We start from the raw sequence: 27,000 nt of genomic DNA on the forward strand, positions 1-27,000 counted from the left end.
TTACATGGGAGATGGTTGCCTTTCAAAAAAACCTCCTTCATAAATGAAAAGGTAGTCTTTTCCTCATAGCCTAGTGCAGCCCGTAAGACCAGATAGGAAATCATCAGTCCTTCCCCAACAGGGTGCCCCGATCTGGCCTGGTACTTTCTGGGCTGGAGGAACTGTCCATGGAGGTTTCATTTCAGCAGCATTGCTTGCACCTGAGCACACAAACAAACCAAGGCTGAAGTCCCTCAGGAAACCCCATTCTCCTTTTCCTGTTGTTTAAGAAGCAACAGTTCCATGTGAGAAGCTGCATTTGGTGTCTGAGATGCTGCAATTTGTGATATGGGCACAGCTTGCCCTGGGTGCCACTGCTGAGGGATGCTGGTGCATCCCTTTGAACAGAGGCAGACTGGTACAAGACACTCAGTGCTTTTGAACTGGCTGCTTTTCACATCCCCATGAAGTATTGATAGTTTTAGAAATATATTTTTTAAATAAGCTTTCTAGGATAATATGTCCACTCAGAGCCAGGTGAAAGCTTGCCATTCAAAAGCAATTTTGAAAGGAGAAAGTTTATGCATAGCGATATAAGAAGTGTTTTCCATTAAAAAAAGGCCCATAGAGTAAAGAGGTGATACTATGAGAAATGAGGTCTATAATGTGGACTTATAAGCTCAATATACTACCAGCATTTTTACATTATTTGGCCTGATTGTATTGGATTTTTCTAGTAGTGTGAAAAAACACCTTATTTGTGTTCTTCTGATCCAATGTTATAATCTCAGACACACCTCTTGCAAGTCATATAAAACAACACAACCAATTCTGTCTCCACAGGCTAATGTGCATTGTTCTCATCTTGCCACTTCATTGAAATTTAATGTTCTCCCTAAAAGTTTGCTGATTCAGTTTGACCTTCATCTCACACTTAACATCCCTTCTTAACCAACTTTACAGCCACCTTGCCAGCAATCTTTGCTTCAGACACAGTCTGGGCCCTTGCTTCTCTGCCATGCATTCATCTTTGCAGGCATCAGTTCAGAATTTCCATTCCTCCGCTTTGGTGGAATTCAGTTATGTTTAATTGAGTTACCCCTGACATCCTCCAGTGACAGAGACGAGACCTGGCCAACTGTCTTTGTTTTGTGATCTGTAATTCTCAGTTACAGTTCCATAAAAACTATCACGTCCAATTCACTGCCTTTTTCAGGGCAGGGCTGGACAAAGCTCAATTTGAATGGCAAGTAATACAAACACGGCTTATTAGACTTGTCCCTGGAGTCTCTGGCAGAGCACCAGCCCACATCGAGCTGGAAGCTGTTTGAGCACACAAGAGACCCTGCACTGAAGGGCATCCAGTTAAAATAGACCAGAAGGATGGCTGGAGGGAAAGTGGTAGCATAACAAAGATGTGGAACTGAGGAAACGCTGATTCGCCAGACTGATATAGAAGAAAATGGAACATATACCATTAAGGTTTGACTCAGCGCCTCTTCCTCATAACAGTACTCCTCTTTCCATTCACAAGGTCATTTTAAAAGCTTATTTCTTCTCCATTCTTTTTTTTTTTCTTCCCCCAGCTTGACAGGGTTAGAGATGGCCAGTTCATTACCCAGCACAGGGCTCACTGTCCCTGCTGAAGTCAGCAAGAGCATGCTGGTACACGTGTCTCTGTCATGTTGAGTCTGATGGCTTGTATTTCCAGGAAACACAGGGCTGTAGAAATAGTATGGATTTCTCAAGATTTTATGGATGCTTAAGATAACATTTGACGAGTTCCTGTTTTCTGAGAATGTTGTAAGTGGCATCAGAGAAACAGCGTGGGAAAAAGAAAAGCAGACAATCTTTCGACTCTTAAAGATTTCAGAACAAAATTATGGAACTGATGTTGGAAATATTAATTTGTATACATGCCTACTCTGAGAAATTAAAATGTCTGATAACTTCTTTTGAAGACACTATTAATTCTTTGTCACATAGCTCAGTATGTCAGAAAACTTTTTTCTTCATATGTGCATATTTAAAGATTAGCTAAAGTTCTTGCTTCTCAATGCAAGCAAGTAAAAAGGTAGTTTGTATTTTATTGCATTACCATTATTCATTGTGTTTTATTGGTTTGTTGTCTTTATTTTATTGGTACTTTGTAGTAAAAGCTTTGAGTATGTTATACTTTTTGAAAGGGAGGAATTAACTGCCTACCATTCTACAATAAACAGATGTAAAACATAGGCAGCAATAAAAGCACATTGGTCTTTTAGTAAGCAGCTGGCTGTGATATCAGGAACAGAGGTTCAATAAGCTAAATAAATTCGATTTTTTAAATGAGAGATGAAAAATAATCCTTCAAAAAGTAAGACCTAAATTTGATGAAATATAAATGTCTTTACAACCATACCAAACATTGTAAAGCAAAGGGACTGTATCAAAATTTCTTAAGCCTGCATTTCCTTGGCATACTCTGAAAGCATGGCAAAAACAAAGCTGATGGAAAACACAACTGAAAATGTCAAATTACAATTTTCTTACATTCATGGTATTGTGTTCTAGGGAATGCTGTGATCTCTTTCACTCCTCTGCTGCCACTGTTTATGCATATATTTAACTTTATTCCTCTGAACAGTCTCATCAAATTCTCAAAAATTGACCATAATTTTAGAGTTAAAAGGGGAGATGAGAACTTGCAGGATCTGGAGTGTCCTTTACTCTTCCAGTCCTAAACTACAGCTAAAAATTTTTTACCTTTTACCTTAAGTAGTGTTCTTCCAATCCCTCGCAAGATCTTGCAATTTTATAAGACTAGAAAAAAATAGAATGATTTGCAGTTTTGGGGCTATAATTTCTTAAGCAGTTTGGAGCCCTTGTTTTATTTAGAATAAAGCATAATCAAAGCTGAAATTTATCTTTCTCCTCTGAATTGTCTCTGTGGACTTCTAGACCTCAATATTCCTTGACAACTTTCAGTTAAAAGATCATGCTTTCTGTTGCTTCACTTATGAAATATTTGAAAAAAGAAAAACCTGTCTGGTTAAAAACTAGACTGAGATGCTGATATACTTAGTAAATCTTGCTTCTGAAAACTTGTACATTTTTATTGTGTTTTACACATTTCTATGTACAAAAATCATGTCATAATGGTAAGTGCTGTGCAAGAAGTCTCCCTCCCCAATGCCCTGATTGTTTTTGTTTGATGTTTTGTTTTGGGGTTTTTGTTTGGGTTTTTTGGTTGGTTTGTTGGGGTTTTTTAATGACTTCTATTAATGCTTAAGAGGAAATACTACATATTTCATGTAAAAAATGTTTTTATGCAGAACACTGTATATTAAGTATTTTGATTTGCTATTTGACCTTTGAACAGATGGACCTTCCAAGATTTACAAAAAAACTTTTTTAAATTGATTGTGCAACTGAACATTGCTTTGTTTTTCTTCCTTAAAAAAAAAAAAAATGTAAAACAGGGAGACTCACAAAATTTATCATCTCATTGGAGTTGTCTAATTTCACAAGAATGAAAATGGGACCATTTCCAAGAGACATCTGCCTTTTTTTTTTAATCAAAACCTTTCCTGATCTTTTTCCTGTATCTTCAGGATTACAAAGAATTTGTAATTCATTGACCCTTGCATTTGCACAAACTGAAAAATTCAAGGTACTCTTTTGTTAGAAATCTGGACTCAAAAATGAATGTAACCTGATAACTCTAAAGACCTCCTACAGCAACTGCAATATAGTATAGATATACTAATGTAGTAGATATTTTAATCCCTAACAATTATGTGATCATGTACTTTAGCCTGGATGCTATTTACAATATTATTATATTTTTTAAAATAGATAGTAGATATATTTATATTTTCATACCTATTCATAGCATTACCAGAATTCAGTTAAGGTGCATGTTGGTATGATATATTCCTAGTTTGGGCAGAGGTAGAGATTAATTCTTAACCATAGGAGGGCAGCTACGTAATATAAAACTCTAACAATGAAAAAATACTTGATGGTACAATAATTAATGAGACAGCACTGATGTGAAGATCTGTCTAATGTCAGCTATAAGGCATCAGAGCAGTCATATCTGTGCATAGCTAATAATCCCTGGAACACTACTGCCTAGGAAGTATGCTCCTTGAAGAATAGGTTTCTTTGCCTTCAGCTTGCATTACACTGACGTAACTTGCATTATAGAAAATAAAATAAGCCCTGGCAAGCGACAGAGACCCATATTAATCTAATAGATCATGATATAATATTGCCACTTCTTATTAGATTTTTTAGTATGGCTAAAACTCTATTCCCATGTTCTAGACCTATGACAACTGTCATCATCATCTTCACCTGTTCTCAAAGTTTTCACACATATTTGAGCTATAAAAAAAAAAATAAAATTACATTGTGTTTCTAATTAAATGCATTGCTCATCCTCCTTAAAGTGGGGCCCTCATTTCGTATGTCAGCTTCTGCAACTTCCTTCCCTATTTCTTTGTGAAATGCAGTCTCAGCCTTGCTCCCATCCAGCCCACACTGACCACCAAGATTTCACCGTGCTCCCCATCCCGCACTTCCATTCCCTATCTAACTGAACCACGCTGCTTGATTTCCTTCTGTAAGACTGCTGATGCCCATCCTGGTCATATGCACTTATTCTCATTTCTTATGAAAATACCAGCCTCTGGCCAGCCTACATTTCCCTTGTTAACCTTCAAACATGGAGGCTTTGTGTTTCTGGCAGGCTTCATGTTCTAAAAGAAAGGTCCGTGATTAGTCACGAAGCCACTTCATTTTTTTTTTCCCCTATCTTCCTTGTAATATAAAATTTTCCTTTGCTCTAATGCCTACAAGCTTTGGACAACAGTATGCTCCGAGCATATTTTGATCAATAAAGACAATTTCTTTATTCTTTTATTAGCCTTTTCACTTCACCCAAGCTTTTACAGAGGGAGAGGATGTCTTGTGATCCCTGTTGTGTCAAGGACAATGGGTCTTTGTCCATGAATTAGGCATCTAAATGATATAATATCTTGAATAGTAATTTTTATTCCCTATGAGGAGGTCACTACCCGTGAAACAGACAGATAAACAGGATTCTAGAAGCTTGAATTAGGAAGCAATATGTTCTAGGTTATTTTCATGTTAAAGCCTCAAGGAAACAGCATGATTGAATTTTATGCTGGGATTTCCCATTGTACGTTTCTATTTTATATGCCCAAGGAAACCCTTCACATAAGACATCAGTTTGTCTTGTTCTGTAAAAATGTAAAAACTGCTGGCTGTTTCAGGGTAAGATTAGAAAAACTATGTAGAAGAAAATTATGTAAAAAATAATATGGAATTTTTTTTAACCCTATCAGTTGATCACTGGCTTATATGCTGAAGCACAAATGTTCAAAAATACAAATTTTCTCAAAGGAAAAACAAATATTTTATGCATGACTATACTTCTGGAGATTTTAGAAGGAGGGATAAGTAAAACAAAACAAAAAAAAAACCCCAAAACATAAACATATCTTTTTGATATATTTCTTTATTTTCTCCCATTTCCTCTCACTAGGAAAAAACAAAGAACAGAAATAGTCACTGACTTTGGAACAGAGATGAGGAAATAAGAGGGACATTAACTGCCATCAAAGAAGCAGGTGGGTGTAATGGCAAAAACCAGTGGTCTTAAGCTGGAAAAGTCCAGTAAGTTAAAGATAAAATGTATTCATGACATGACTAGTTGTTGCTCGTTTCTGCAGCAAAGGAGAAAAGTACCCAAGGCAATGATGCCTTAGTCACTCTTGCAAAAATGAAGATTTTACGTTTTTTTTCTGTAAGTGAATGGAATGCTACAGGGAGGAGCATGATGGAAAAGCCTTAGAGTATATAGCAATAAAAAGAAATGGCTCTACGAATGAGCTCTGTGGCACTAGAAGGCAAATATAGCGATTACAAAGTCTAAGGGATGACAAACACAAAATGTCAGCATACGGGCAGACATTCTTGAAAGAAAAGGTCATGAAAAATGACAAATAAAAGACACGTGTTTGCTATGAAAAATGTTGTAAGTCAAAGCTAAAAACCTGTATTTAAAGACACTTTCACAAGAAGAGTATGCTATCCATAATATCTAGAGTATGTGTCCTAATCCACTCACTGTAGTATCAGTTAATAGAAGCTATGGAGATATAAAATATTACGTGTAAACTTACTTCCTTTTAAAAAACACTCAAGCATGAAGAAACATCTTTGTATAGAATAAAGATTTTATTTGAATGAAAAAAATAATTTAAAAAGTAGGAAATCTATAAGGCCACTTTCCTTAACAATACTTTCAGAAGTGCTGAGAGCTCTTGAACATTTTCATGCCAATAATCTTCCTCTCTTCAGTTTTGTTTTTGGTTTTCCAAACATTAAGTTTCTTCTCTTGTTTGAGTAATGTGAGTGTAACCAAGCCACACATGAGTCATTGGAAGGGTTACACTACTAAGATAAGACCAGCTAAGGGACTTCCTGAGCTAAAGATCTTATCTTTGATTGTGACACAAAATCTGATAGCCCTCTGTGAAGAAGTGGTAATAAAACTCCTTCATAGAGCAATAAATTAATGTGGCCAGTGTTATTTGGTTTTTAAGTACTTGTAACAGCAGCATATCTTGCTTTTGAGATTCCTGGCACCGTAAGTTGGCATTCAGAGGTCCAGCATCTAAAGACTGCAGGCTGCCTCTCTGCTTACGCACCACACCAAGCTCTGGCGCTGAACTCGCCTCAGCAAAGTGCTGTGTCCAGCTCAGGGAAATACGAGACTTCAGACATGCTGTTTCTTGCACTTTTCGTAACAGCAACCATTAAAAAAAAGTTTTAAAGCTCTCATTTAAAGAAACACAACCCAAACAGAGATTATGCAAACTCCAAGGTCATTGTTGATAGAAAGAAGATCAATTCCCTCCTCTTGAAGGTATATGCTTTTCTCATTAATATGTTGTACCAGGGTCATTTCTGAACCCTACTAGGAATAGGTCTGTGGGTGTCTTGCAAATACAGAAGGAAAGGATGCACCAGGGATGACTGGGGCCACCTGAATGCCAGCAACTCATTCTAATTCATGCACACCTAGATGTACATCTAGACATTCTCATTACCCAGTGGCTAAAATTTCACCCTTTGAATCACTGAGGGGCTGTCATCACCTTCCACCAGCACTAGGAGGTGTTGAACACCTGACTGAAGGACACCATGTAAGCAAGGAAGAAATCGTGTAATCAAGGTGTTCCTTAAAAATAAAGTGTCCTAGTCCAATAGTTTCTGACTAAATATTTAAAGACAGTCTGTTTTTAAGGAAACATTAATACAATTTGTTGTTCTACTCCGCTGTCTTGGAAGTGAAATTAATAATCGAATATCCAAACGCTGTTCCATTAAGAAAAATGCATGTTTATACTCGACAAATTTGATTTGATAATTTACATTAATGTTGTAGCTTATTGACAGTTTAGTTAATGCCTCTTGCATCTTCTCTGCAATTATTTGACAACATTGCCTTATGACTTCCCCGAGCTGTCAAACACACTGAATCTAGATCTTCACATGAGCACGCATGAATGGTTCAGTAGCTTCTGTGCACATGAAAGCCAGAATGATGAAACACAGAAATAGAGTTAGAGGCATAAAAAACCAAACTCAATTACTCCACATAGTTTTCACTCTGTTGACTCTGGTAATTTTAATTGTTTTCAATCACAAACTAGACAAAGGTCAACATGAACGTGAATCATACTGTGTCATGTGGTTCTTGCAGACTTACAAACAGGTTTGTCAGCATTTCTGGCAAACAGCAGCTGCAGGATGATACCAAATGTTTTATGTCTAAAGCTCATTATTTTTTTCTTTGCTTTACAAAAATAGAAATCTGTGCATGCTTGTAAACAGGAAGCTCTGAACTTAAACTGTACATCACACTCAGATATCTCCTCTTGAAATGTCTCCTCAGGTAAGGCCACTAACATACTTGCACTCATCCATTTAAATTACAGAACAAGGAAGTAGGTTAGTTACAAAGAAAATGGACCTATTCCTCATAACAGAATCAGTCTGCCTGGTGGTTTATTTGTAAATAAATGTAGCGATAGGGAATGAGTGAAGACACACAGATGTATACAGGTTAGGAACAAAGATCTCTTTTGCTTTCTATACCATTGCCCTCACTTTCAAAATACTCTGCCACTTCTAACTATAATGAAGATTTCATTTTCATAAATCCAATTTTCAGGACATAATCAAATGAATGAATGAATGAGATAGATTGAAAAAAGAGACATCAGATATGCTGTCTAAAATTAAAGTCCTGTTAGAAACTGCTTAGAAGGATAATCTCCCTGTGTCTTTAACTTTCTGTATTTGCTGATTACAGAAATTATTGTTTTAGTTGTTGACACATACAAGAGCTTGTCACACCTCACAATTTATAACCACTAGATTTTTTCCCTGTGGCATTGTTTGTACACAGTGTAGCCAGAATGACTAAAAGCTAATGTATGCTCTTCTAAAAGTTTTATTTGGGTTACAAATGTGTCTTAAGCCTGATGTGTTCAAAATCTATATGAACAAATAGATCAATGACACAGGATCCTAAATGATGAAATACCAGAAACTCTGCCAAGAGGCCAAGGGAGTGTTCACTTTTTGGCTTGCTCGGGATAGAAGCAGGATGGTCTGGAGGCAGGGCAATGCAATAACTAAATGGGCATTGCCCAGCAGGAATGGACACAGCCATATTGGTCACTGTATGTCCTCCTAAGCTCCTGAAAAAATTTGCAAATAAAAAGATTGGCCAACTCTAAGCCGGTGATGACCCACTTCTGACTAGCAGACAGGAAACAGAATTCTTTCTTGTAGCCATGCCGACTTTCAAAGCTGGAAAAACAGGGGAAGATTGCCTCTTTCCCCCTGCCACTGCCAAAATGCCAAGAGTAATGACAATGTGCATCAGGGCCCAGGTTTTGCCAAGGTACCTTCTCTTCAGTGCTGTGGTGAAAATCTCAGCAAATCACAGAATACAGAAAATCACATGCAAAATAAAGGAATAACAATTCCTGTGCCGATCTTTGTGGACCCCAGGCGGAAATGTATTAATTTGCCTGTGCAGACTTTAGCAATGATTGATTTGGCACAATCTCAATGCTGCATCTATGAAAGTCCCCTCAGGGTGTGGTGGGAAATGAGTGCAATATACACTGTTGTCTTTTCAGTGTGTGACATCTGGGCAGTGTCCATCACCTCTGCCTCAGACTCTCATAGGCTTTAATGTAATTACTCTCTAGTGGTACTGTGAGGACATGTAGTGCTACTACTTTTATTTATTAGTGCAGGAAGTAATGTGTTGGAAGGCTAAGATCTACATATTTAAGTACTTAATTCCAATTAGCTCCTTTAAAAAAACCCCAAAACTACCAGAAGGATACAGGCATCTTTATAGACCCAAAGATTTTGTTGAAACAGTTTATCTTGGGGTACCACAAGTGCTAATGGGATCAGGGGAACTGAACCCTATTACATGCCCTATTTACAGATCTAGTCTAGTTGGTTATTTCCAGTATTGTCAGTATTTAATCTTGTAGGGAAATCTGTATTTAGTGTCAGAAGTAGAGATGCAAAGTTATTTACTGACTGTAAAGTCAGTACACCGCCTAGCCTGAGAGAATTTATACAAAGCTATTATTAACCTAGGTATGTAACTGCATTTTTTTATTAGTTTCTGTGCATGTGTGTCCTAGCATGTGCTTGTGTTACTTTACCTCTATCCACTTCAAAACATATGAACTGGAATAAAACTAACTTCGTGTTTGAATGAATCTTTAGTGCACAAGTGTAGCTCAATAGCAGAGAGGAAACTTTTTTTTTTTTAACATATGCAAAACCTGCTGTTAATCTGCTTGTCCTTGTGATACAAGGAACTCCACGAAGGTTTATTCATGGTTGACTGCTGTGCAAAAATGTTCATAAAGATGAATGGGAACATTTCACAGAAAACTGTAGTAGATTTTGGCTACTACAGTTTTTTTTCCCCTTCTAAGTTCCCTCTGATGTAGTTCATATTCTTACTTTTGCTTTCAGTGTTGCACATGAGACTGTTCAGGAAAGGTTACTTTATTATTGCTATAATTGTTTTTCATTTGGACTGCTCATGACTTGATCCAAATTCCTCAAAATCCACCAATAGTTTTCAATGAACCTTTACTGGCTAGAATTTGGAATGACAACTTCCCTTTTGTTCAGTGTGTTGTCCTGGGCACACCTGAATGGCTTTCTTCTGCTTTGCCAGACATCTTAATGTGTACTTTATTGTAAGAGCAATTGGCTACTAGGACAGCATCAGCCTTCAGTGTAATGAAAGACAATTTTTGTATAGGAAAGCAACACCATTTTCTTTCCTTGTCCATAAATTTTCAGATTAATTCAGTCTGCATCATGCTGCTCCAGACTACTCTGTAGTTCAGCCCAAGGCCTTTGCCAGATCATTGAAAAGATAGAAGCCATCTGTAAAATCTGTATCTCTACGCAAACTTCCTTAAGACTAAAGCCATTCAGATCTGAGGCTTTGATTTGCATGCCACACTTCTGACTATTGACATTTGGCTGTGTCAAAAAACACAAGTTAAGCCAGCCCAGATCTTTCCTCTCCACCTGTTTGTACAAAGCTGCCAAGCAGAAAAATTAAATGCTTATATTATTAAATAAAAAAGCCTGTTAAAACTCCTGGGCTGTTGAATTCTGCAGTTAGTTTTTATTTAATTGGTTCCATAAAAATGATTACTAGAATCTCTTATCAAAGCTGGGTCTCTGTTCAAGGATTTTGAGAAAACACCACCAAATCTGGCTTCCCTTTTGGGATACAGACTCACAGAACAGCAGAGGCTGGAGGACACGGCTGGAGCTCATTTAGTCCTGTCACTGCAGCTCTGTAATGGGGTCATGTCTAATGCAGATAAAGGTCTCCTGTACAGCCTTAAACAGTGGTTATGGTTATGGTTAGGGTTGGGTTAGAGTTAGGGTTATGTTTGTGTTAGGGTTGGGTTTGGGCTATGTTTGTGTTAGGTTTAGGGTTATGGTTAGGGTCAGGGTTAGGTTTGAGTTTGAGTTCAGGTGAGGGTTAGGATTATGGTTAGGTTTAAGGTTGAGTTGGGGTTACGGTGAGGTTTAGTTTTAATGTTAGCTTTACTTGGACCAAAAGCTTGGAAGCAGGGCTTATGTACCATCACTGCACAGCCCTTGAATTCTAGTTCAGAGCCCACTATGTTCTTCTATGTCTGAAACTGTGGGGCAGGCTGTGGCTCTACTTCTTTTCCTATTTTTATCCATTACATTGTTTTTTACACCTTCAGAAAGGGCAGAACACAAGAATAAATGGGCTGGCTGTTGGAAATGTAAGGAAGGAGAAGGAGGGAGGAGTGTAGTGACTCTGGCTTTGAATAGAGGAAACCAGTTACACTCAGCAGATGGGGAAACTTCTCTGTTGATGTCTTGCAGCTTGAGGTGACACTGACCTCCCCTTCCCTCTTCTCTATCACATAGGGGAAGACAAATCTATCAGTTGATGGTTAAGTAGGCAACAGAACTGATCAAACACCTCCCAGTAGGTGCCAAACAGTAGGCACAGCTGTATGTGTATCGCTAGACTGCTTCCTCTGCAGAGGAAATCAAATGGCACTTGTGCCGTTCTGACTGGGCTGAAATGTCACATCTCGCTTTTGACTCTTTTTGATCTTCAATCTGTTGACTGCATTTCCCTCCAAAATAATGAGGGAACCTGCTGAGGAACCACAAAATACACAAGAGCTGGGGGGGAGAACAGCACAGCCCCAGGCTCACTGTAATGGCTGTTTAATGGGACCTCGAGGGACATGTACTTTAAGTGGTTGGGGGACCCCTTAGAGTGTAAATTCTTGTTTCCCTTCGAGAAATGGCACTATATAACATTAAGAGAGTTACGGGAACTTACTGCTATGCTTCCTCAGTCATTACTTCACAGATGTTCATGCACCGAGCATCAAATCATGCTGCAAATCATGGGCATTGTGACAGAGAAGCAGATTTTGGCACAGTTTGTTGTTTGAAAAAGCCCTTTTCTGAAAGGCTGAAAGAAAATTCCTGCCACTGCTTTCTAAGAGGAGGTCCTTTTCCTTCAGCTGGCCTGGGTCTTTTTTTTAAATACTGCTTCTATTAAACCATCCCCATTCAAACACCTTTTCTCCCTCCTTAGAGGTTAAGCTACATAGAACCTGTAACACATTACAGTTTGTCTCAGAAATGTTAAACTCAATGTCTCGGTTCTCAAGATTTGGTGGCACAAAGCCAGTGTAAATTCATTCCTGCAGTGGATTCCTCTTTGGCTTAAAAAGTAACAAATTCTGCTTAAAAACATAATACAAGGAGTGGTGTAACATTTGGAAGCAGGAGAGCCTGTGAAGAGGCAGCACTGCCCTCTGTATGACATTCATATACCTCAGTGGAAATGTGTTATATGCTGAAACTAATTTTCTTTGTGGGATTAGAAAGAAATGGATGGAGAAGCTGGAAGGAATTAGATTATTTTTTTGTGATAAGAAGAGGATCTTGGAAATAATAGTTCTCTCAGTGACTGAAAGGGAGAATGCGCAGGGACAAAGGTGGGGCGAAAGCTCTTGCAAGGGAACACATCTCAGGAATCACTGGGAGCATTTCACATAACAGCATAAGGGGGATGGAAACATTTTCTAAACCTGAAATAAAAAACTTAGCCCAGAAAAGAAACCAGCTGTTTGTGGTATACCCCCATTGTACTCCTCACTGGTACTGGTATCCTGAAAGCTGTCTAGTCCTGCCTTTTCTATCAGACATGCAAATCCTGGGGCCAAGCAGAATTTGGGTCTTACTTTTCCACTACAAGAACTTGACAGATATTTTGTTCTTCTCTTTCCATCCACTTTCTAGATATAATTTCAGAGCTATTTATCTATTCAGGATTAGCTCCTGTCTTCTGTTTGTAAATCAACATTGATCTTCATCTTCTCATTCTTTTAATTAATGCTTATTCACTGAGCAGTATATTCAGAGAAGTTTTACCAAAGACTGCTGCTGCATGGCAAATGAAGCTGGGGGGCAGTGGTGGGAAGGATTGGAAGCAAACTGGGGGACACATTTTATACATCTCCTCTATGCTATAAAAGACAGCACTGTAGACAATCTTAGAGAAAAGGAAAGAAAGAGTCAGAAATGGATAAATACTATCCCTAAGTATTCGAATGGCCAGAGCATATATAGGAGGGTACATTTATTTGCCCAGGACAGCTTAGCTACAGGCTATTTCCAGCAGTCCTTTTCCTTCTGGATGCACAGCTTTGATGCTGTCTACAAGGAGTGCCTGGAGAAAAAGTTGCTTATGTCAGGTTAGAAGAGGAAGGAAATAAGAGAGGAGGAGGGAGCGAAGGGAGCCTAGGCTCATCTGCACTCTGTAGCTGCCTCACTCTCTGCTCTCAACTCACAGTCACTGGTTCCTGATTTTCTGCCCCTTAAGAGATTTTTATTCATTTGGGTTGTCACCCATCCAGCAGTTGCCTTTCTATTCCTAGCAGTTGCCATCTACGGCCTCAGTAGCAGCATCCTACATCACCCTGTTGCCTGCATATCTTGCAAACCAGCAAACTCCTCCAGGGTGGCTCCTACCTTCCTACTTTCACCATAAATCCCAAATATACAAGTCCCTAGTACCCTAGTCCCCCTCCCAGAGACTACTGACAGCCCCAACTGATGCCCCATCCTTGGCCTGGTGACAGGTGAGTGCTGAATATGGATGAAAAATCCAAGCTGCTTTATGTAGTCTGACACTGGATGTTGAAATACCTGAGAAACACTAAGTCTCAGCTTAATAAATTCAATTAAAGGAGACCTGTGCTTGTGAAACATGAACTCTGAGTGGGTCTCACCAGTGAGACATCTTTTGCTGGGCTGTGTCTCAGAAGACCTGGCCAGCCAGCTGCAAAAGCTCACTTTGAGATAAAAAAGTGGATTTCCTGCTGAGGATCAGTAATAAATGCTGATCTATTAAGTTAATTTGGCCCAGGCTGAGATGTGACAGAGAAGTGCATTGAAAAATGGGTTTTGTGTTCTGGCAAAGGAGGAGGGAAACTCTGAGGGCAGAAAAGGGACTTTAGGCTGAGTCCCAGGATCTTGGGGCTTCCCACCAGAGTTTTGGGAGGCTGTTTGCTAATTTGCATATCAAGAGTCAAGGCAATGTACAGAAACTGAGTTCGTGTCCCAATCTGAGGTTAGTAAAGCACAAAGGGCATAGGTCAGCAGGACACAATGCTCCTGGGTAGGGGTAACAGCCTGCATTTTAGTACTGTCCCCCACAAACTTACTCACCAGAAATGAGACGTAAAAGCCACAATTACAAGAAGGATGCAGTAACTCTGAAAAGGACTCAGGGCATTGATGAACTGAACATGTGGGCTTAGCATTCTTATATGGTCACCATAGTTCTGGCAGTAGTAAAAGGGGAATGCTAAGGAGCACAGCTGACATTATGTATTCCTCATTTGCACAGGCACTGCTAGAATGCTTAGTCCAAATTTGGTGTTACGGATCAAACACTACACAGATAAGTTGGAGAGATCAGAGCAATGAGGAACGTTCAGAAGCAGCTCCCGGAGACAAACTGAAAGAACTCAATGTATTTAGCTTATAGAGATAAACAGTGACTTGGTTACTGTCTATAAGTACAAGAATAAAGAACAGAAATGTGATAATAAGGTCTCTGAAGTCTAGCAGACAAATGAATAACAAAGTCCTGAGTGGGTGATAAATCCAGATAAGTTCACGAACCTTCAAAAACAAAGTTGAAATTTTAGTACAAAAGATAATTAACAGTTAAACAAAATTTTGTATTTTGCAATGGATGCTCCATCACTGGAAAAAGTTTAGTCATTGTCAGGCATTTTTCTAATAATGGCTTCAGCGCAAGCAGAATTAATTCAGCCCCAGCTTCTGTTACAGATGAGGTCATGACGGGACGTTGATCAATTTTAACACCAGGATTAATGAACATGTATTCATCCATAGTCCCTGGGGTGCACAATTTTAACATCTGGGCTTAAAAGACCAAGATCCTCGCCAATTCTACCCTAAAACTCCTAGACAACTCAGGGAGATGTTCTCTAGAGGAGCTTGAGCCATATTATCAGGTGATTTTAGGAAGGATAAAACATTACTCAGAAAACCAAATTTTCCTCAAAACCTCCGGAGGAGAAAAGATGGTGAGAGCTATTTAAGGCTCTTCTGCTGCCACATGTCACACGTTGTGACGCACTCTGTCAGTGTGGTTACACAACACCGCCACCTCCTCAGACAGAGCCGCCTTCCCATGGAGGGCCTGTGCCCCCCTGCCACTCCCTGGCCCCCCACCATGCCAAAAGCAAAGGAATAAAACTCTGCTGTTATCTGTCAAACCCATCAATTGTGAAGCAATAATGCATTCCTCTCTTCCTACAGACTTCTTGCCTCTCTTTGGCATACAAACCCCTTGCTGTGATCAAAACGCAATTGCTATTTTATTTGCATTAATTATTTAGTGACATTTGATTTGGACTTCTATAGAAGTACCAGAGGATGCTGGCATTGCGTGTGAGAGAATCTATCCAGCAGTTGTTCCACCTGCTGGCACTGAAGTATGAAGCTATGGAGAGAGGGCAGATAAGCTGCACATCTAGTTTTGCATACAGCCGTTCTGCAGCCTCACACTCGTGAGCAGCCCAGGTGAATCACTGAGTCTGTTCATGCAAAAGCAAAGCTGGAGGGCCCTGAAGTGCTGTTTTGCAGTAGTATTTTGGTCAACATGAAAAACCATCAAAAATTGAATTACTACTATGATAGCTAGCAGAAACTAGATAGAAAAACATGTAAATAATTGAACAGGAGTATTTTGGCTGGTTTTTGACTGAATGAAGAGCAATAAGCTTAAAATATGTACTGCTGTGGTTAGGATTTCTTTTTTAAAATGTTTCCAGGCTTTAGAGATAAGGATGTGTTTACATAATGAGCTATTGGCATGAATATGAATATATATATATGTAACAAATAAGGCTACATAAGGTTACTAGGAATCTCAAGGGAAGGTTGCCCAATGCTTTCCAGAATAGGACTGTGCCTTGAAGCATTATATGGTTGTGCCACTTTTTTTTTTTGCTTTAAACTATAATATTATAGTGTGGGTGTCTGATTTTGAATGAATTTTTAGTGGGAGGGCAAAATAAAGATCAACTATTTCTGACCTTGAGACTAAAGGAAAATACTGTGTTTTACCATTTTTAAAGTACATGTTCAACCATTTACTTAAGCAACTCAGAGAACCCTGTGGTTCTTTGATGAGGGTGCCAACTCAGGAGGAAAGGAGCTGTCCCTTGGGTAAACTCTGCCTAAACAGAAATTAAAAGCCTTTCAAAATGTGCATGTTCAACACACAATGAGGATTCCAGCTAAACACCCCCACCATTCTGTCGCACTGAGAATAATTCAGCTTGGGACTCTCAGGCAAAGGGATGTGCCTGCACTTGCTTTTTTTCTGGCATGCATGGCTCTGGCCTGAGCCATGAGAATACAGGAGCCATGGGAATACGAGGAACTGAAAGCAGCTGTCTCTGCTTTCATGTCCAGCCACTATGAAGATAAACAACGTGACCTGACCCATGTGCCTAGGAAGGGAGATCGAATGAATATTAAATCTAAATTTATAGGTGACCAGATCAAAGGCATCTTGAATTTAGGATGACTTTAACTGTAAGGACTAAGTTAAAGTTTCACAAGTGACATTAGTGGTAATGCTGAGTTTGCAAATTTAGCGTTCTCTGGAGGAAGGAAAAAACACTGAATTTGGAAAATTTATTTGCAACACAAGAGTCAAGCACTCTTTAAAATATCTTATCTTTATATTTTTACTTAAAATTTTTATCTTCTCTCTGCAAAACCAAAAGGAGAGGAATTCTCTAAAATTATTTTGATAATTCAAACCCATGAATGTCTTCCAAGGCAAGCTGTGTTTTCTTTCTAAAACAGCTTCACATAAAAATACCTCTTCCTTCTCCTTTACAAAATACAAGTACAGCAAGCTTTTCCAGAACCAAAGATCAAAAGTGGTACTCAGATCTGTGCCCTCTGGGATTAGTCATGTTTTCAGAAGCTGCTAAGAGCTTTCCACCCTTCTAAGCTGGCAGGAGCCCAAAACACACAGGAACCTGCTGCAAATTCCCAGTTTAAAACTGCCCAGGGCTGCTTCTGTTAGTATGTCTGAGAGCAGTACACCGATACTTTGCTTCAAATACAATTTTCTAATCTCTTAACTTTGCAGAGTCACAGAATGGTTGAGACTGGAATGGACTTCTGGAGGTCACCTGGTCCAACCCCTTTCTGCTCAAGCTTGTGTCACCTAGAGCCAGCTGCTCAGGACTGTGTCCAGATGGCTTTTTGGTGTCTCTAGCGATGGAGACTTCACAACCTCACTGCTGACTGTGGCAGTGCTCAGTCAACCTCACAGTGAAAAAGTGTTTCCTGATGTTCAGAGAACTGTATTTCAGTTCATATCCATTGTCCCTAGTACTATCACTGCTGAAAAGCACCTGGCTCCTCTTTGCATCCTTCCTTCAGGTATTTATGTGCTCCAGAAAGAACTTTCCAATCCTTCTCTTCTTTGGGCTAAACAGTCCCAGAGCTCTCAGCTTTTCCTCACATGTGAGATGCTTGAATCTCTTCATCATCTGCGCGGCTGTACATTGGACTTTCTCCGGTACGTCCATGTTTGTCTTGTACTGAAGAGACCAGAACTGGAAAGAGTGCTCCAGGTGTGGCCTCACCAGTGCTAAGTAGATGGGAAGTTTATTATTGCCACTTGCTGGCAATAATTTCTCCAGTGGAGGATACTCTTAGACTTCTTTCCTACAAGGGTGCATTGCTTGCTCATGTTCGACCTGGTGTTCCCCAGAACCCCTAGGTTGTTTTCTTCTAAGTTGCTTTCCAGCTGGTTTTCTTCCAGCATGGGGTGGTTCCTCCCCAGGTGCAGGACTTTGCATTTTTCCCTGTTGAATTTCATGAAGTTTCTGTTGGCTCACTTCTCCAGCCTGTCAAGGTTCCTCTGGATGGCGGGACAACCTGCTGGCATATCAGCCACTCTGCCCAGTTTTGTGTCATCGACGAACTTTCTGAGGGTAAGCTCTCCCATCATCTAGGCCTCTGATGAAGATGTTAAACGTGATTGAACTTGGTATTGACCCCTGGGGTACATAAATAGTTACTGACCCCCAGTTAGAATTTGCACTTCCCTCTAAGCCTGGTCATTCAGTCAGTTTTCAGCTCACTGTTGTTCATCCAGCCCATGCATCAGCAGCTTGTCTACGAGGATCTTATAGGAAACAGTGTTAAATGCCTTACTGATGTCCAGGTATACAATATGCATGTTTTTTTCCCTCATCCACCAGGCCAGCCACTTCTTGATAGAAGTTTATCAATTTGGTCAAGAATTACTTACCCTTAGTGAAGCCATGCTGACTACTGCTGCTGATTTTTCTGTCCTTAATATGCTTGGAAATGCTTTCCAAAATTAGCTGCTCCAATCTCTGTCAAGGGACTGAGGTGAGGCTGGCTGGCCTGTGGTTCCTTGGTTTCTCCTTCTCTCCCTTTTTGAAGATGGGGCTGACATTTTCTTTCCTTTAGTCTTCAGAAACTTCTCCTGGTCACCATAATTGATTATAGATTATTGCCTTGCAATGAACTCTGGCAGCCTCCTCAGTGTTCATGGGTGCATCCTGTGGATTTATGTGTATACAGATTGCTTAAGTATTCCCTGAACTGATCATTTTCCACCAAGGGTACAAATTTCTTCCACCAGCTTTTCTCCCTGGTCTGTGGGATCTGGGCTTCCTGAAGGCCAGTCTTGCTAGTAATGACTAAAGCAAAGAAAGCATTCAGTACTTCAGCCTTTTCCTGAATCTTGCATAATCGGGTCCTCCATCTCATTGAGTAATGGGCCCACATTTTCTCGGGTCTTCCTTTTGTCACCTGCTTATAGAAGCCCTTCTTGTTGCCTTTCACATCCCTGGCCAGTTTTAATTCCATTTAACCTTCCTAACTTCATCATAAATAACCTTAGAGAATGGTGGAAACACTGACTTTTTGGCATTCTGGTATGAGTTTTAGTAGCACCATGGCCTGGCAACAGACTTTGTGAAAACAATTCTAAATATGGATATCTTGTTCTGACGGAAGAAATGTGAGCTTTTAATAGAAAAGGTCATGTCCATCCATATTTCACTGCATTATTTGAGAACTTTCTATATGGAAATGGGTTTTCTAGTATTTCGAAGAATTTCAGACAATAGGTACCTCTCTCACTTTTAGCAATATATCGTATTTAATTTTGGAAAGAATAGTATCTCCAATAATCTTTATGTGGTGAAGTGGAGGTGATGAATGGCCTTACAAGGCAACTCAGCAAGTGGGGCTTTTGCCCTTGGTTTTTTTTTCAAGAGAAAGCAAAATCAAGCTACAAGGATATGCCGCGAGCATTGTGTCATTCACACCATTTTGGCCATGGTTAGCACACAGAGAGCAAGGAGGTCCGGTTGAATCATATTTTCTGACTCACGCATTAATTACTTTGGAGTTTGTTTTGGCATTGGTGATATTTGCAAAACCAGTCCAATAGTTTCATATTTATTGATGGCTGAAAACACCCTTTACATATTATCAGCAGATAAATAGAAAACTAGGTTAATAGCCAAATACTTAAGGTAAGTTTGGTTTTGGAGAGCCAAGTCATTTGCCACTTAAAAATTCTACAACTTTGTCTGCTGGAGGCTGTACATCAGCCTGCAGACTAAAGTATTCATAGATACAGGTGTTTGACATAGGAGATATGTTCTGACATACTTTGAAAAGGATTCAGTTCAGTAAAGAGGTCAGGTTCAACTCAGCTGAAAAAGAGTCAAATCAAGCAAGATTTCCAAAATATTCTCTGTGTGCTTCTGACCAGCTCTACGACTATTTGCTTTCCCAGAAAAACTTTTTTCTTTGCTCTTCTCTAAAGTATCGATTTTATTGATTTAGGGATTTGTTCAGCCAGCCCTGTACATGTTGTTAGAGTGAGCAAGCATGCTGGGATTTCTGGGACCCCGGAACCAATAAAAAGAAAGGTTTAGTTGATAAAGGGAGAGAAGTGTGAGATTCTTGGAGAGCATGTATCAGTGACACACCCCTAGTAACATTTAGCTTTTCTCAGTCCATTTTCTTACGCTTTAAGTTCTGAAGTCACTTGAAGGAATTAGAGTAGGAAGGGAAAGAGGGGGGGTGTGTCTATCTTTGACTGTATTAAAGTGTACACCTCCCTGATTTGATCCTCTTTTCAAGATTTTTACTTGATGGAAGTCTGTGGAAGTTCACTTCTGCAGTAAAGCCAGCTGCACTCAGGACAGAAAAATTACTGTGGGGGTAAATTAGAACCCACGGAGAAGAAGCCATACATTGCCCTTAAGAATGTAACATCTGGGAATGCTGAGGTCCTCATTGCAATACTGTGGCATAAGCTAAAAAAATAAAGCATCTAATCAGTTAAGAAGCAATTAAGAAACAATGTTTAAACTGCCTGTGGTTAGAAGCACAAGCCAGCAAGGGGAAACTCCTGTATTTTTAAATAGTTCCTAAATTTTGGTGCAGTCCTTCTGCTAACTAAAGCGGATAGAAGCATCCTGTCAGAGTAAGGCATGAATTGTCCACCTATTTTAGCACCATTGGGATCTAGGGAGGTCATGGCCACCCTTCCACTTCATGACCAGAAATGAAGGGAAAGGACTGATAACTGTGTTTGCCATGGAGAGTCAGAGAGGACTGGGATCTGGTACTCTATCTTCACAATGATGAAGTAAAAGGAGGGAGAAAGGAAAAGTTCGTGTCAGTGCGAGGGCAAGCAGAAGGGGCAAGAGGACTGCTAAATGCAGCAACACATCCTGGCTGAACATCTCAGCAGGGGAAAAGGCAGCCTTCAAACCCTCCCTTAGCATCGCAAAGGCAGAAGATTACTGCAAATAGCCAAAGTGTAACTTATCTAAGAAACGCAGTCTATTACCCTTCTTGGGAATTGACATATCCACAGTGTCAGCCACTGCAAACTACAAGAATGCTTTGTGGATCTCTGCAGATATTGCACAAATGTACAAAACCTGGCAATACAAACACATACATACAAAAAAAAAGAAATACACTTAAAAAAGCAAACTCATCATATTTAAAAATAAAAGTCATGTGGCTACACAAACTCACTGAGTGGAAAGATCTCATTATGTTCACATAAGATTTGCACTTCATAAAACTTCCTAAGATTATGTAACTTGAGAAAAAGACAAGAGTTAAATTCCCTTTTTGCTGAGTGTTGACATTTCTAAATTTTTTTCAATAGTTTCAATTTTCCTTGAGTTTTCAAGTTGTATTGAGAGTCCAATTAAACTGCTTGAGTGTAGCCATTTTCTCAAGTGTAGTCATTTTATTAGCTGTCAATCCCACACACCTGGGTAAGCAAGAGGGCAGAAAGCCCTCTTCCAGAAGGCATCCTACCTGGACACAGCTCCTGCTGCAAATTGCTCCATGAAGGAGCTTTTCTCTCCATTAACTGTAAGGGAAGCTGAGAAAGATAGGCTGGCTGTTCAGGTGAGTGGTTTCTAATATAGTGAGTATGGAGAAGAATGCAAATTATAAGAGAATATGGGGGAAGAATAGGCTTTTTTTCTGAAGGACAGGTAAATGGAAGAGTTTATTTTGTTTTTTTTTCCCCACTGTCCTACCAGCTGACAAGCAAAATAGGAAATCTTACTAACAGTGATCCAACAAAGTATAATCTTGATTTTAACTAAGGGACTGTCTACTTTAAAGGAGTGCTTGAATAATTAAGAACATATTTCAGGGTTTGCTGAGTCATGGCCTGTGTTAATCATGAACTATGAAGCCATCAGAGTGGTATATTTGGAGTTTAGCTCTTCCTGACCTTATTTCCTCCACAGCACTGCATTTATTTAATACCATGAGGTGTATTACATCTGCATAATCACCTACAGTGGGATATGTTTATGGAGGTGTCCAGATTCAACTGTTTTCCTACTCAGTGCACAAGTCTCGCCTGCTTTTCATCAAACATATCTAAAGTTACAACTCTTAAGATTTCACTCTTAAGTAGCAAGGACAGGGGCTTTATTAGGGTACTCAGAAATAGTATTTGTTCTGTGGTATTAAATCTCCAACTTTGGGAGCTGGGTTTTTTTCCAACCCGGAAAAAAATTATTTACTTAAAACCTGAAGCACAGCTGGGTAGGGCTCTTCCTTCAAATTACAGTGATTTACCCTCAGAGAATTTATGTAAATCTTTGGAATTAAATTTTAAAAGTCCTACCCTGGAGAATCCATGTTGCTCTCATAGAATACACAATTATATTAAAAAAAAAAAATTAATAAAACCTCACCAAACCACTTCTAAAACACATAAACCAATCTACAATAAATGGGATAAGTTTATTCCTTTCTAAAGGCTAAATCCTTGGCTTTTGCAAATGAGTACAAGATCCAAGTTTTCAGAATGTACCAGTTTATCCTAGCCAGCCAACTGTTTTCAAAATCTGAATGTCCTGAGCCATACATTTAATTTTAATGTATTTTGAGTAAGTAGTTAATTACCATGTTTCAAGCCTCAGCTTAGAGGATTGCTGGAAAACCTGCAAAAAGCACTTCCCAATTGTTGGGCTAGGGTAGTTAACATTAAATTAATGTAATGTTTCATGCCACATTAAGTAAAGCATTCATAAAACCAATGGAGCAGGTTTTGTTTTATATAGGAGCAAGGGAAATCTGTTCTGGAAATAATGCCATTCAGGAAGTACAAATATCTTCACCATTCATCTGCAGTCAATGAATCATTTTCAAAGGTCATAAGCCTTCTATATGGTTTCAGTGTTCTCCTCAGCCTCATTTCTCTCATTATTTTTATTTTTCTCTTTACCATCCCTGTCTTTTTATTTCTAAATGGATCTCCCCGGAGTTCCTTTCACCTTTCATTGATCTATAAATATATCTTCCTAGAGAACTGTACTTCCTTCTTCCTTTTCTTGGTGTTAGTACATTGTGTATGTACAAGTGGAGGTGAGGTTTTCATTCGGCCAAAGAATAACTGCTATTCCTAGACACAACTAATTAATCAATTGGTTTGATCTATTGGTTATGATTATTGGTATCATATTTAATCAAATATAAGCTGATTACTTTTAAGTCCCAATATTATTCCTTTCATTATTAGCTTGCCAGTCAAATCTAACATTTTATGGGTGAAAAATACTTTATTTCTAATCAGCCACATTTCCGCTGTGACCACCTGGAACATGTGAACAGAACAAATATGCCCCTAGAGAAAGGAAGCCTTGTAAAGTTCTCTGTAGTCAGCTTCAAGAGACTAGATCTTTATTTAATCAGCCTCTTTATCACTCTTCCCAGAGGAAAATTATCCTAACTGCCTTTTGAGAACCTTTTTTTCCAAGTATCAGAGGTCATCTCTTCTAAAGTCACAACTTCACCTGGGGTTTGCAGGATTGTAAAATCACTAGGGACCCTTCCTCAGTTTAATGCTCTTTATGTGTTCTGTGGCTTGTGAGTTCATGAAGCAATTAGTCAATGAAAAGCTGTTATGATTGATGTGTTCATTAAAATCTCTGTCATTAGGTCCTATCATTTCAATTTTTTTTTCTCTGACTTTGCTCAAAAGGGAATGTTTTATAAAATTTGGCAAAATTCCACTTGGTTTTTCTAGAGTGAGCTCAGAGTATTAAAAATCATTTTCATTCATCAAATTCTTTATGTGCTTCTTTTCCAGGCAAGCAAAAAAAAAACCCTCAAAGAAACACAAAATTCGCTAATAAAAAACAAGTCAATCCTTACAGATGACTGTTTTAACTTGTTTTAAAAATTCCAAACTGTAAATGGGAGTATATCTCTTATATAAAAAAAAAAGAAAGAAAATAGTTGCGGGGCAGTAAACATATAATACCATAATGAAAACAATGCATACCAACAATGCGGATCCATGGCAAGAGAGCTCTGCTCAATGACACAACTATTCACCTGTGCGTGGTGTGTGTTATATACATCCAAACATGAATCCTTGCCACGTTTGACAGGAAAGCACAATCAATTAATCATAATTTGTTAACTCGTTGCAAAGCCTCTGTTCAGCAGTGTCCAATCCATTTTACAAGAATAAGAAGTGGCACAAGCCAGCCATAGTAAGGTGGTAAGAGAAACTACTTGGATTTAAGTGTTCTCTTATCAGAAAGGTTTTTATGAGAAGCTGCTGATGCCTTGGAAAAATCTTTGAGAGTGTAAGTAGTGTCATGTTACATATAGCTTCTAAATCATATTCCAGATCTTGTGGGTAGATATCACCAGATCACACAAGCAGGAGTAATCGTGTCACCAGTTAATCTGCCAATTATCTAATCCCAAATTTTGATGGGACTAGCAGGTTTACATTAAACCCCATTTTAATTATAGTTTCAACTGACTGTATGTGGAGATGGATGAATGAGAAGGATGGAGAAATGGCTGGCTTACCATGCCTGATCTCAGTTCTAGGCATTGTATGTTCAAAAGAGGGAATTCCACTTGTGCCAGCTGGTATTCGGAATAATAATGATATTTTATGTTTGTTTTCAAGGGGAAGATCAATTTCTGTTGTTCCTACTTAAGGCCAGACAATCATAGTAAAGGCTAGAGAGGCTTGTGGAACTCTCTGATCCCCATTATTTTGGGGCTCTGCATTTGGTAACTGACAAACCCCTCCCTCCTGATCTTGCCCAGTAACTTGCAGGTCACCTTGGCATACAGGTCCCTCAGTTACCTTCAGGCTTGTAGCTACCCAGCAATAATGCACCCAGCTTTTATTCACAGTGAGGATCCTACAGATATGCAGACATAAAGCATAAAGGTTCCCATGAGAATCAGGGACATGCATAAGGACATATTTTAATGAAGGACTGAGACCTAGTAGTACACCTATAAGGGTTTGGAGTTTGCCTTTTTTTTTTTTTTTCTTTTAATGATGTGGGGAATTTTGTAGTTTCCTTTCCTTTATGTCACTGCAGTAAACATGAACTGTATCATGTTGTGATGATACAGGTTTATCTGGAGAATCTCCCATTTCCAGAATGAACCAATTAAAGATAAGCTGAATACATTGCAGTAATCTGTTCCTGTTTGTATAGTATTTTGGCTAATGTCAGAGAGTAATAAAGCCTGAAATAAAAAGGAGCAAATTAAAATTTCATAAAGCAGCTGTGTATTTCTAAAGTAGATGCGGGGAATTTGGGAATTTCAATGAATGCTTGCATCCAGTTGTGATTTGGAACCTGATTTCATTTCATAACTGTAAATCTAATTATGTTAGTGACCCTCCAGCCATAGTTCCTTGAATGATGGTCATGTTCTGTATGTGATTGGGAATATTAATCTACAAGGAGTTTATATGCAATAAGGGGTAGTTAGAAGACCAGTACTCACAATACTCTGATGATCATACAGAACTGCCACCTGAAACAGCAAGCCTGAAAAATCATAGCTGTTTATTGTATCTGCGTGCTGTGAAACTGGTTAATCTATAGCCTTTTGATTTTCTTAAGAATGCATGGTGAGGAATGGTATGTCCATCTTAAGGCTAAGTTGATTACAGTAGACGTGAAAGAGTGGTTTTCAAAGCTGGTGCAACTATGTACATTAGGAAACTGGAATAAGCAGCCCAAAATATTGAAATGAAAATGCAATACTTTACAGATTGTCCTGAGATGACCCAACACACAAGTGGAGCCATTATGTTTTATCCTCTCATATGTAACATTTAGATAAAAAATTATGACCTTGATTTTTCTTCTCTTTTGTGTTTCCTCTTGCACTTGTAGATGAGAGTTGGAAGGTGCTCTTGTGTGAGACCTACAGTGCTGAATATTAAGTAGTTTTATCTAAAAATATTGGTGAAGTAAAGGTCTTTCAGACAAATTATTAATAGTCTACTTTGGTTTAAATGAAGGAAGTAATCTCACTATCTGTCACATAAAAATTCCTTTACTGAAGTAAGAGATACCATGATTCAGAGAGGCAAAATAGCTCCATTATTATTAGGCAGTCATTTATATTTCAAAGTATAAATAAGATATACATAGCGGTGACAGTACGTAATGCTTGCCTTCTTTGCAGACACATGCTTGTGTCTGCAAAGAAAGCAATTATGTTGCAACAAGTGAATACATTATTACAGAAAGAAATACGAAAGTAAGAAGAGTGTATCTGTAAAAAACCAGAAATTTTCCAAAGTTCAATCATTAGACTTCTTCTGCTTCAGTGTATTTCCAACAATACATTATTAATCAATGGAAATCTTCATTAATTTAAGCCAAAACAAATGGTAAAACATACTAAAAATAAAATGGAAAACTATATAAAAGATATACTAACAACATCCTGTAATTAGACTCGTTCCAGCTGCAGGACTTTTGGTTTGGTTGGTTTTTTTCACAGAAAAATGCAGGAAAAGGAGTTACTTTCCAAAATTTTGCAGAGGCCAGAAGCTAGGGGGGGGAAAGAAGTAATATAATATGTAATAAATGTAATGAACCAAAATTTTAAAGCTTTTCAGGGTGAGGGTGGAGAGGCCTCTGAGCAGCCTGATCTAGCTGAATATGTCCCTGATCATTGCAGGGGAGTTGGACTAGAAGTCCTGTAAAGGTTCCTTCTAACCCAGACTATTCCATGATTGAACACTATGTTGCACTGAAATTCCTGGGAATCCTATTTTTGTCCTGTTAATCAGTCTCTGAGTATTTTTCAAATAGTTGCAAGTTTTCAGGTTTACTTCAGAGAGCTATTGCTAAGTTTAATGTTCTTTTATTGTGAATAACAACACTTACCTCCTGCCAAACTCTCCATAGCAATCTGTTGGCA

General features: G+C 38.8%; 2 long non-coding RNA genes across 4 annotated transcripts in view; one reads left to right on the forward strand and one right to left on the reverse strand.

Annotated features, from left to right (window-relative positions):
* LOC125322341 overlaps nt 1–27,000 on the forward strand; it is a 111,095-nt gene that overhangs the window by 57,286 nt on the left and 26,809 nt on the right. Inside the window, exons 2-3 of one of the 2 annotated variants that reach the window (XR_007201961.1) lie at nt 5,534–5,618; nt 7,867–7,951. This is a non-coding gene — a long non-coding RNA (uncharacterized LOC125322341). Of the gene's footprint in view, nt 1–5,533; nt 5,619–7,866; nt 7,952–27,000 lie in introns of those variants that run through there. The other variant, XR_007201960.1, reaches the window with a different exon arrangement.
* LOC125322339 overlaps nt 26,149–27,000 on the reverse strand; it is a 28,686-nt gene continuing 27,834 nt past the window's right edge. For both annotated transcript variants that reach the window (XR_007201959.1, XR_007201958.1), the window contains exon 3: nt 26,149–26,627. This is a non-coding gene — a long non-coding RNA (uncharacterized LOC125322339). The remainder of the gene's footprint in view (nt 26,628–27,000) is intronic.

The sequence above is a fragment of the Corvus hawaiiensis genome, chromosome 3 (assembly GCF_020740725.1).
Source record: "Corvus hawaiiensis isolate bCorHaw1 chromosome 3, bCorHaw1.pri.cur, whole genome shotgun sequence".
Classification (NCBI taxonomy): Eukaryota; Metazoa; Chordata; class Aves; order Passeriformes; family Corvidae; genus Corvus; species Corvus hawaiiensis.